Source organism: Procambarus clarkii, unplaced genomic scaffold (genome assembly GCF_040958095.1).
Source record: "Procambarus clarkii isolate CNS0578487 unplaced genomic scaffold, FALCON_Pclarkii_2.0 HiC_scaffold_2142, whole genome shotgun sequence".
Classification (NCBI taxonomy): domain Eukaryota; kingdom Metazoa; phylum Arthropoda; class Malacostraca; order Decapoda; family Cambaridae; genus Procambarus; species Procambarus clarkii.
The window spans coordinates 5,532-15,386 of NW_027191155.1; the positions used below are offsets into that span (position 1 = coordinate 5,532).

Below are 9,855 nucleotides of genomic sequence, written 5' to 3' on the forward strand. Positions count from 1 at the left end.
TTATTTTGGGCTTTTTGTTCCCAACAACAAGCTGCTGCTGCTGCTGCTTCTTTTTCAAGGCTGTAGGTGGTTTGTTGCTTGTGGCGGCTTTCTTGGGAGTTACCACGGCCTTCTTTGCTGCTGTAGATGGTTTCTTGGTTGTGGTGGCTTTCTTGGGAGTTAGAACGGCCCTCTTCTCTGCTACGGCCAGCTTGAATGATCCACTAGCTCCACTTCCCTTGGTCTGAACAAGAATGCCGTCAGCCACTGCTTTCTTGAGAAATCTTCGGATGTAAATGGCGATCTTGGCAGCCTCGACTTTGTTGTTGGCAACAACGTACTTCTTGATTGCTTGTAGAGACGAGCCCTTACGGTCTTTGAGTGCTGCGACCGCGGCTAGAACCATTTGACTAGTTTTCGGGTGAGCAACCTGGACGCGAGGTTTCCTGGTGGTGGCCACCACAGCAGCAGCAGCCGCAGCCTTCTTGGTAGGCTTTGCTTCTACCATGATGATGATGAGATAACCAAGGTGATGAGAGACGCTCAGACAGTCACGGGGGAATGATGCTGCCGCCGCTTGAGCCGAACCTATTTATGTGCCGGCACGGTACAGAAGCTGCAACCTGGCAACTCGTCCACCAATCACGACGGTTGGTTTTACGGCTCCGAAACCTGGATCCCATATCTTCTCTAAAATAGAAGCATTTGTTCATGTTCTTTGTAAAAGTATCATAAAGCAGGACAGATGAGACAAATATCATAAAAACTGAAGAGCAGATGAGCACACACATGTTTGTATTACAAAAGAAAATCCACAAATTCATTAGAAATTGGCAGGGCAGGCTGAGGAAGTAGGTAGATGTAAAATGTCTGTAAATGGCGAAAGAACATAAACCCAAGACTGAATAAACGATGTTAAATATCCATGCCAAGGAGACAAAAATATGTTAGGATACAATTACCATTAAGACACCACAAGCAGGTCCGTATCCTGCCGCGATGACTTAAAAGAGTTGGTTATTAGCCACAATGTGTAGGCAGTCTCATGCCAACGGCCATACCACGTTGAGAACACCGCTTCTCGTCCGATCAGCGAAGTTAAGCAACGTTGGGTTTGGTTAGTACTTGGATGGGTGACCGCCTGGGAACACCAAATGCTGTTGGCAATAATGTTTTTTGTTTTGTTTTGTTTTGTTTCGTTTGTTTTTGTTTGAATGGCTGGCTCCACGGGAAATTCACGGAGTTGTGTGGAATAAGGCCTGGTAAAATGAATTAATATGTATGTCATGTTTAAAACAAACTCGCTTAATATAGATATTGTGTGAGGCTTTATACAAAAAAACAACCAAAACAAAACATGTTGTATATATATATAGCTTAATCCGGGTTTGAACTCGCAACTCCAAGAATACGCATCACTTATATACACTTTACCACTGGACCACTGCTGCAGGACACAAGCTTGATGCTGAGGTATCAATTTAATGACGTAAATGCCATTTCCACAAATAAATGATAATTAAAAAGTATTTGTATGTACAAATCTTTTCTGTTTAAAAGGCTACAATATCAGTTACTGATATAATTTGTGTTAATGTTTCTATACCCACAAGAAGGCATATTTTTGCTTATATGTAAAGGGTACGGAGAACGAATCCACAGACCATCATTCCCCTCCCCTTCCCTCCCCCCCCCCCCCCAACTCCCACCTACTACCACCACCACCACCACCACCAATCACCACCAATCACCACCAATCACCACCAATCACCACCAATCACCACCACCACATCTAACCGAAAACCCCCTAACACATCAACCCTCCCCCCAATCAACAGGCGAAATAATAACCCTCAAATGCCTGCCTGCCTGCCTGCCTGCCTGCAAGCCAATACTAACGGTCTTCTCAGAAAGAAAATCTCTTTGTATCTGTATTACTTGATGAAATGTATGATTCTAATAATGAAAATAAATTTTGATGTCGGTTGTATGAGCATAATGACCAATATGCACATGATATGAATGAATTAAATAGTGTAGTTTTAAGTAATTAGGTTGTAGACACATTAAGCGGATATGATATTTGACGCGTCCAGAACTGGTGATTTTTGGTTTAGTTTTAAATGCACCACCACCACCACCACCACCATTGCTTCCCCAGAGCCTAATTAAGGACCGGTAAAAGGAGTCAATATGTATGTCATCTATAAAACCAAAGAATGAAAAAAAAACACACACACAAACCTACATAATAGTATTAGGAAGATTGTATGGCAAAAAAAAAAAAGTATTATTCCCATTGGGTCGTTTGAACTCGCGACTTCCAAAATACCAGCCACACACCTTACCACCCAGCCACCATAGAGTTGGTATAATTGTGCAACTTTAGTTATAAAAGTAAAGTTCTTATTGTCTCAAATCTTATTGTCTGTTCTATGAAAAGGCATGATGTAAATTATGTATTTTTTGAATGATTGAATTGTAGGCACATTAAGCGGATTCGATATTTGATATATCCAGAAAAGGTGATTTCTGTTCAGTTTTAAAATGCATCACCGTTAACGCTAAAGGACTGGTAAAACGACTCGATGTTTGTCATTTTTAAAATAAACACTAAAACTAGGCCCTTAACATATATAATGTTTGAATATAAATTGAATGCATATAAATACAAAGTGGGAGTGGCTGGCTGGCTGGCTGGCTGGCTGGCTGGCTGGCTGGCTGCTGCCTGCCTGCCTGCCTGCCTGCCTGCCTGCCTGCTGCCTGGCTGGCTGGCTGGCTGGCTGGCTGGCTGGCTGGCTGGCTGGCTGGCTGGCTGGCCTGCCTGCCTGCCTGCCCGCCGCCCGCCCGCCCGCCCGCCCGCCCGCCTGCTTGCCTTGCCTTGCCTTGCCTTGCCTTGCCTGTCCTGTCCTGTTATTGCCTTGCCTTGCCTTGCCTTGCCTTGCCTTGCCTTGCCTTGCCCTGCCCTGCCCTGCCTTGGCTGCAGCTGGCTGGCTGGCCGTAAATCAACTCTTAACAACACCATACCACACCACACCATCACTCATCACCCACCACCGGCCCCAGTCTCCCAGCCTCTCTTATATACCCGAGCAGGCCCTTTAAATTATTTGAATTGTTGCACTTCGGCCAATGGCAGGCACGATCGCTGCTGCTCAAACATATTCTGGTTCACAAGTATTATAATATATATATATATTATATTATATATATATATATATATATATATATATATATATATATATATATATATATATATATATATATATATATATATATATATATATATATATATTCATGAAACACATTAAAACCTTGATCATTTATTCATTCATTACGTCTAGTGAAGAATTGCTTTTGTTCATTTGTATGATTAAAAATTAATATAATATGAATTCCTCGCTTAAAGTAAAATATAAAATATATATTGGATTTATATGATTGGTTAATATTCCAAGTGATGCTGAATATCCCCTATAATTTTGTTTTGTTTGTTTGTTATGTACACATTCCAAATGAAATCAATATAAATGTTATTATTAATGTTTGAAAGTTGATTGTCTACTTGAATCTCTCTATTAAAGTGTGTGTGGCTCCGGATGGAGCCTGGTTATGGTATTTGTCGTGGTGGGTGGCAGAAGTGCTTACTTCTTCTCTGTCTTCTTTGGCAAAAGAACTGCCTGAATGTTTGGAAGAACACCTCCCTGTGCAATGGTTACGCCAGACAGAAGTTTGTTGAGTTCTTCGTCGTTGCGGATGGCCAACTGCAAGTGACGTGGGATGATACGGGTCTTCTTGTTGTCACGTGCGGCATTACCGGCGAGCTCCAGAACTTCGGCAGCGAGGTATTCCATGACGGCTGCCAGGTAGACAGGAGCGCCAGCACCGACGCGTTCGGCGTAGTTGCCCTTACGCAGCAGACGGTGAATTCTGCCCACGGGGAACTGAAGTCCGGCCCTGCTGGAGCGAGACTTTGACTTGCCCTTCACTTTGCCTCCCTTGCCGCGTCCTGACATTGCTGCTGCTGTTGTGGGTTTGTGGTGTTTTATGCCGCCCCGCAGATCGAGCTTCGTGTTATATACCCCGCTCAGGATCAAGGGAGCCCGCCACTGACCAATCAGCGCGCTCCGCCACGCGACCCGCTCTGAGCTGAGTCGCGAGCGGGATATAAAAGGAAAGCTCGCCTCGCGCAAAAGTTCATTATTGTATCGCAACGCCAGCCAGCACGAGCATCATCATGCCACCCAAGGCATCTGGAAAGGCTGCCAAGAAGGCCGGAAAGGCCCAGAAGGCCATTGCCAAGGGCGATAAGAAAAAGAAGCGCAGGAGGAAGGAGAGCTACAGCATCTACATCTACAAAGTGCTGAAGCAGGTCCACCCCGACACTGGTATCTCTTCCAAAGCCATGTCGATCATGAACTCGTTCGTGAACGACATCTTCGAGCGCATCGCCGCCGAGGCTTCTCGCCTGGCCCACTACAACAAGCGTTCCACCATTACCAGTCGGGAGATCCAGACGGCTGTAAGGCTCCTGTTGCCCGGAGAACTGGCCAAGCACGCCGTCTCTGAGGGCACTAAGGCCGTCACCAAGTACACCTCCTCCAAGTAAACGGCTTACTTACTGCCCTGTGGTGGTGGCTTGGCCTCAAACCAACAAACTCGGCTCCATTGGAGCCACACTTTAATTTCTAAAGAGATTGTGAGTGTTAGACACCAATACTATTATAACAAAAACCTCTGTCACTGAAAGCAAATAGCTATAAAATGAGAATATTTATGAAACTGTCTGTGTGTGTTTCTCTCTCTCAGTCTCTGTCTGTCTGTCTGTCTGTCTGTCTCTGTCTTGTCTGTCTCTGTCTGTCTGTCTGTCTGTCTGTCTGTGTCTGTCTCTCTCTCCTCTCTCTCTCTCTCTCTCTCTCTCTCTCTCTCTCTCTCTCTCTCTCTCTCTCTCTCTCTCTCTCTCTCTTCTCTCTCTCTCTCTCTCAACACATATAAGCACTCGGTATCTTTTTTTTTTCTAGAGATTAGAGATTCATTGTTATGTTCCACATTAGGATTACTATGCAGGCCACCCTCTTAGGTTTGAAAATGTCAAGAAAACGGTTAATTTAAAATGTCATCTCCTAACTTAACAGATTAAGCCAGAGGACCGAAAACAGAATAAAACAGGACTGGACAGTATGTCACTTATACAAGCTGCTTTTATTTCTAGTACAGTATGACAATTTTTATTTTGGGGGGGGGGGGGGGGGGTGGGTGATCCTTGACAGTGCATAAGAGCGAAAAGCGACGGCGTTTTGTTTGTAAGAGAACAGGTTGTACTACAAATGACTTGATTTATTGATATCACGTGTATGTATGACACCTAAATTAGTGTATTTGTTTATTTATTTATTTATTTATTATATGTGTAGATGAAGGTTAATTCATATGACTGATGCTAGGAATGTCTGAAATCTCCTTAGAAGGATATTTTGGCCCTGAGAAGGGCCGAGTTTGGTGTATACTAGGGTGGTCGATTTAGCTTATGCACGCTCTCCACGGATACGGCGAGCAAGCTGAATGTCCTTTGGCATGATGGTGACACGCTTGGCGTGGATGGCACAGAGGTTAGTGTCCTCGAAGAGACCGACCAGGTAAGCCTCGGATGCCTCCTGTAAAGCCATGACGGCAGACGACTGGAAGCGAAGATCGGTCTTGAAGTCCTGGGCAATCTCGCGCACCAGACGCTGGAAGGGAAGTTTCCTGATGAGCAACTCGGTGCTCTTCTGGTAACGACGGATCTCACGCAGGGCGACCGTTCCGGGCCTGTAACGGTGAGGCTTCTTCACACCCCCTGTGGCAGGAGCAGACTTGCGTGCTGCCTTGGTGGCCAGCTGCTTACGAGGAGCCTTGCCTCCCGTGGACTTGCGAGCAGTCTGCTTGGTGCGAGCCATGGTGAACAACTGTGGTTTGTGATGGCCGGCGCCGAAAAATTTTTGCTTATATACGCCGTCTCGAGGCGCTTGCTCGAGCGCCATTGGCTGCTCGACTCGCCTACGTCACCCCGTTGCCCCTCCCCTCCTTCCTCTGGCTGCAGCCAACAGGCGGCTCACCTCAATCACTATTATCGCTGATTTTGCTCTATTTTTTGGATTTGTGCAAAAGTCATTTCACAGGGACGTGAAACAGACGAGTAGGCAACTGCAGTTTTGAAAGCGTTGTGAGAAAGCCGTGTCTACTCGACCACAAGCGTAAAGTAAGGGCAGGCAGGAGTTGCAATGCTACTAGTACGTCCGCTTGATGGGATATAGTCGGGAAATCGTGCGGGCATTCGTCAATTCGATTCACACAACTTCAACACCATGACTGGACGCGGCAAGGGAGGCAAGGGACTCGGAAAGGGTGGCGCCAAGCGTCATCGTAAGGTGCTACGTGACAACATCCAGGGCATCACCAAGCCCGCTATTCGTCGCTTAGCTCGTCGTGGCGGCGTGAAGCGTATTTCGGGTCTCATCTACGAAGAGACCCGTGGCGTCCTGAAGGTGTTCCTCGAGAACGTCATCCGTGATGCTGTAACCTACACGGAACACGCCAAGAGGAAGACCGTCACTGCTATGGACGTGGTGTACGCTCTGAAGCGCCAGGGTCGTACCCTCTACGGATTCGGCGGATAAGAGCTTGGCTAATCCATCGATTCCACCCACCACCACCTCAAAACGGGACCTAATTAGGTCCCTATACTTTTTTTACTGAAGGGCTTAATAGACGATAACATAAATTGTTTTGATATCAGCTAGCACATTGGGTCTTATGAAATCTATTTTTTATCCTCGCATGCTTAAAGGGACTCTGATTGGGGAGGGAGGGGGGGGGGGGGGGAAGGTTTGTTACGTTATATACTAGCAGAGCAGGATCATTGGTGGGGGGGGGGGTGAGGGGGAGAGAGAGAGAGAGAGAGAGAGAGAGAGAGAGAGAGAGATCTTTCCCAACTCTTCCTTTTTACATGAGTGAGCTACCCGTTTTATTCATTTTATCCTTCTCAGAGCTGTTTTGATAGTATCCAAATGATGGTAAATGAAAAGGGAGGACACGAATATCTACCCAGAATTCAGGACTGGCAATCGATATGCATGTTTGAGTGCGAATCTTTTTCTCTCTCAACTTAGGTATACGTTTATGTCGTACCTAAAAGCGAGAACCACACTATTGGGACAAGTATGCAAGGCCCAATTTTCCTAACAAGCACAGTTAATTTTGTTATTTTCGAACATTTCTTTCCAAATTGGTTTATCCAATTAACAGTATTATATTAAGATCATGAATTGCTGGGTTAGGTTAGGTTAGGTTAGCTTAGCTTAGGTTAGGTTAGGTTAGGTTAGGTTAGGTTAGCTTAGCTTGGGTTAGCTTAGGTTAGGTTAGGTTAGCTTAGCTTGGGTTAGCATAGGTTAGGTTAGGTTTGATTACATTTCTATGTTAGATTTAACTCAAATTCAAAACAATTGCAGTCATTCGGCTTGTTAGTCAACTTGCCTCTAATAGGGGCAATTTGTCTAACAAGACTATTTAGTTTTGTGTGCATATATATATATATATATATATATATATATATATATATATATATATATATATATATATATATATATATATATATATATATATATATATATTATAGCTTCAAGACTCCGAACCAATATAGAAGCATCAAGAGGAAGTGCTTGTGTTATGGGCCAATAGGCCTTCTGCAGTTACTTCCATTCTTATGTTTTTATTCCCATTGGTTCGTGTTTTATCTTGTGTAAATGTCAATCACCTTACCCAAAACTTTGGTACCATATCACCTCACCCATGTGTATATATAAATATATATATATATATATATATATATATATATATATATATATATATATATATATAATAATATATATATAATATACAGAGTAAATCTACCCCAAAAGTAATGATTTATTTGTCTACAAAACTAAACTCTTTTTGGAATCATATGAGGCCCCTCCACTGAGGGGGGAGGCCTGGATGTTTATTGTCATGTGTATTCATGCTGCTTGCATGTCGTCGTTTATTTTGCCTTTGTTGTTTTCTTGACAGCTTTCTTTGCCTTGGGTGGTTTGGGAGATTTTGAAGCTCTCTTTATTTTGGGCTTTTTGTTCCCAACAACAAGCTGCTGCTGCTGCTGCTTCTTTTTCAAGGCTGTAGGTGGTTTGTTGCTTGTGGCGGCTTTCTTGGGAGTTACCACGGCCTTCTTTGCTGCTGTAGATGGTTTCTTGGTTGTGGTGGCTTTCTTGGGAGTTAGAACGGCCCTCTTCTCTGCTACGGCCAGCTTGAATGATCCACTAGCTCCACTTCCCTTGGTCTGAACAAGAATGCCGTCAGCCACTGCTTTCTTGAGAAATCTTCGGATGTAAATGGCGATCTTGGCAGCCTCGACTTTGTTGTTGGCAACAACGTACTTCTTGATTGCTTGTAGAGACGAGCCCTTACGGTCTTTGAGTGCTGCGACCGCGGCTAGAACCATTTGACTAGTTTTCGGGTGAGCAACCTGGACGCGAGGTTTCCTGGTGGTGGCCACCACAGCAGCAGCAGCCGCAGCCTTCTTGGTAGGCTTTGCTTCTACCATGATGATGATGAGATAACCAAGGTGATGAGAGACGCTCAGACAGTCACGGGGGAATGATGCTGCCGCCGCTTGAGCCGAACCTATTTATGTGCCGGCACGGTACAGAAGCTGCAACCTGGCAACTCGTCCACCAATCACGACGGTTGGTTTTACGGCTCCGAAACCTGGATCCCATATCTTCTCTAAAATAGAAGCATTTGTTCATGTTCTTTGTAAAAGTATCATAAAGCAGGACAGATGAGACAAATATCATAAAAACTGAAGAGCAGATGAGCACACACATGTTTGTATTACAAAAGAAAATCCACAAATTCATTAGAAATTGGCAGGGCAGGCTGAGGAAGTAGGTAGATGTAAAATGTCTGTAAATGGCGAAAGAACATAAACCCAAGACTGAATAAACGATGTTAAATATCCATGCCAAGGAGACAAAAATATGTTAGGATACAATTACCATTAAGACACCACAAGCAGGTCCGTATCCTGCCGCGATGACTTAAAAGAGTTGGTTATTAGCCACAATGTGTAGGCAGTCTCATGCCAACGGCCATACCACGTTGAGAACACCGCTTCTCGTCCGATCAGCGAAGTTAAGCAACGTTGGGTTTGGTTAGTACTTGGATGGGTGACCGCCTGGGAACACCAAATGCTGTTGGCAATAATGTTTTTTTTGTTTTGTTTCGTTTGTTTTTGTTTGAATGGCTGGCTCCACGGGAAATTCACGGAGTTGTGTGGAATAAGGCCTGGTAAAATGAATTAATATGTATGTCATGTTTAAAACAAACTCGCTTAATATAGATATTGTGTGAGGCTTTATACAAAAACAAACAACCAAAACAAAACATGTTGTATATATATATAGCTTAATCCGGGTTTGAACTCGCAACTCCAAGAATACGCATCACTTATATACACTTTACCACTGGACCACTGCTGCAGGACACAAGCTTGATGCTGAGGTATCAATTTAATGACGTAAATGCCATTTCCACAAATAAATGATAATTAAAAAGTATTTGTATGTACAAATCTTTTCTGTTTAAAAGGCTACAATATCAGTTACTGATATAATTTGTGTTAATGTTTCTATACCCACAAGAAGGCATATTTTTGCTTATATGTAAAGGGTACGGAGAACGAATCCACAGACCATCATTCCCCTCCCCTTCCCTCCCCCCCCCCCCCCCCCCAACTCCCACCTACTACCACCACCACCACCACCACCAATCACCACCAATCACCACCAATCACCACCAATCACC

At 44.2% G+C, this 9,855-nt stretch overlaps 2 non-coding genes across 2 annotated transcripts; both read left to right on the top strand.

The window, feature by feature from the left end:
- The first annotated feature begins 1,026 nt into the window (after window positions 1-1,026).
- On the top strand, window positions 1,027-1,145 carry LOC138362616 (5S ribosomal RNA). Its single transcript, XR_011227824.1, has one exon. It is a non-coding gene; the product is annotated as a 5S ribosomal RNA (ribosomal RNA).
- A 7,987-nt stretch (window positions 1,146-9,132) lies between these two features.
- LOC138362617 (5S ribosomal RNA) lies at window positions 9,133-9,251 on the top strand. The gene has a single exon (XR_011227825.1). It is a non-coding gene; the product is annotated as a 5S ribosomal RNA (ribosomal RNA).
- The last annotated feature ends 604 nt before the right edge of the window (window positions 9,252-9,855 follow it).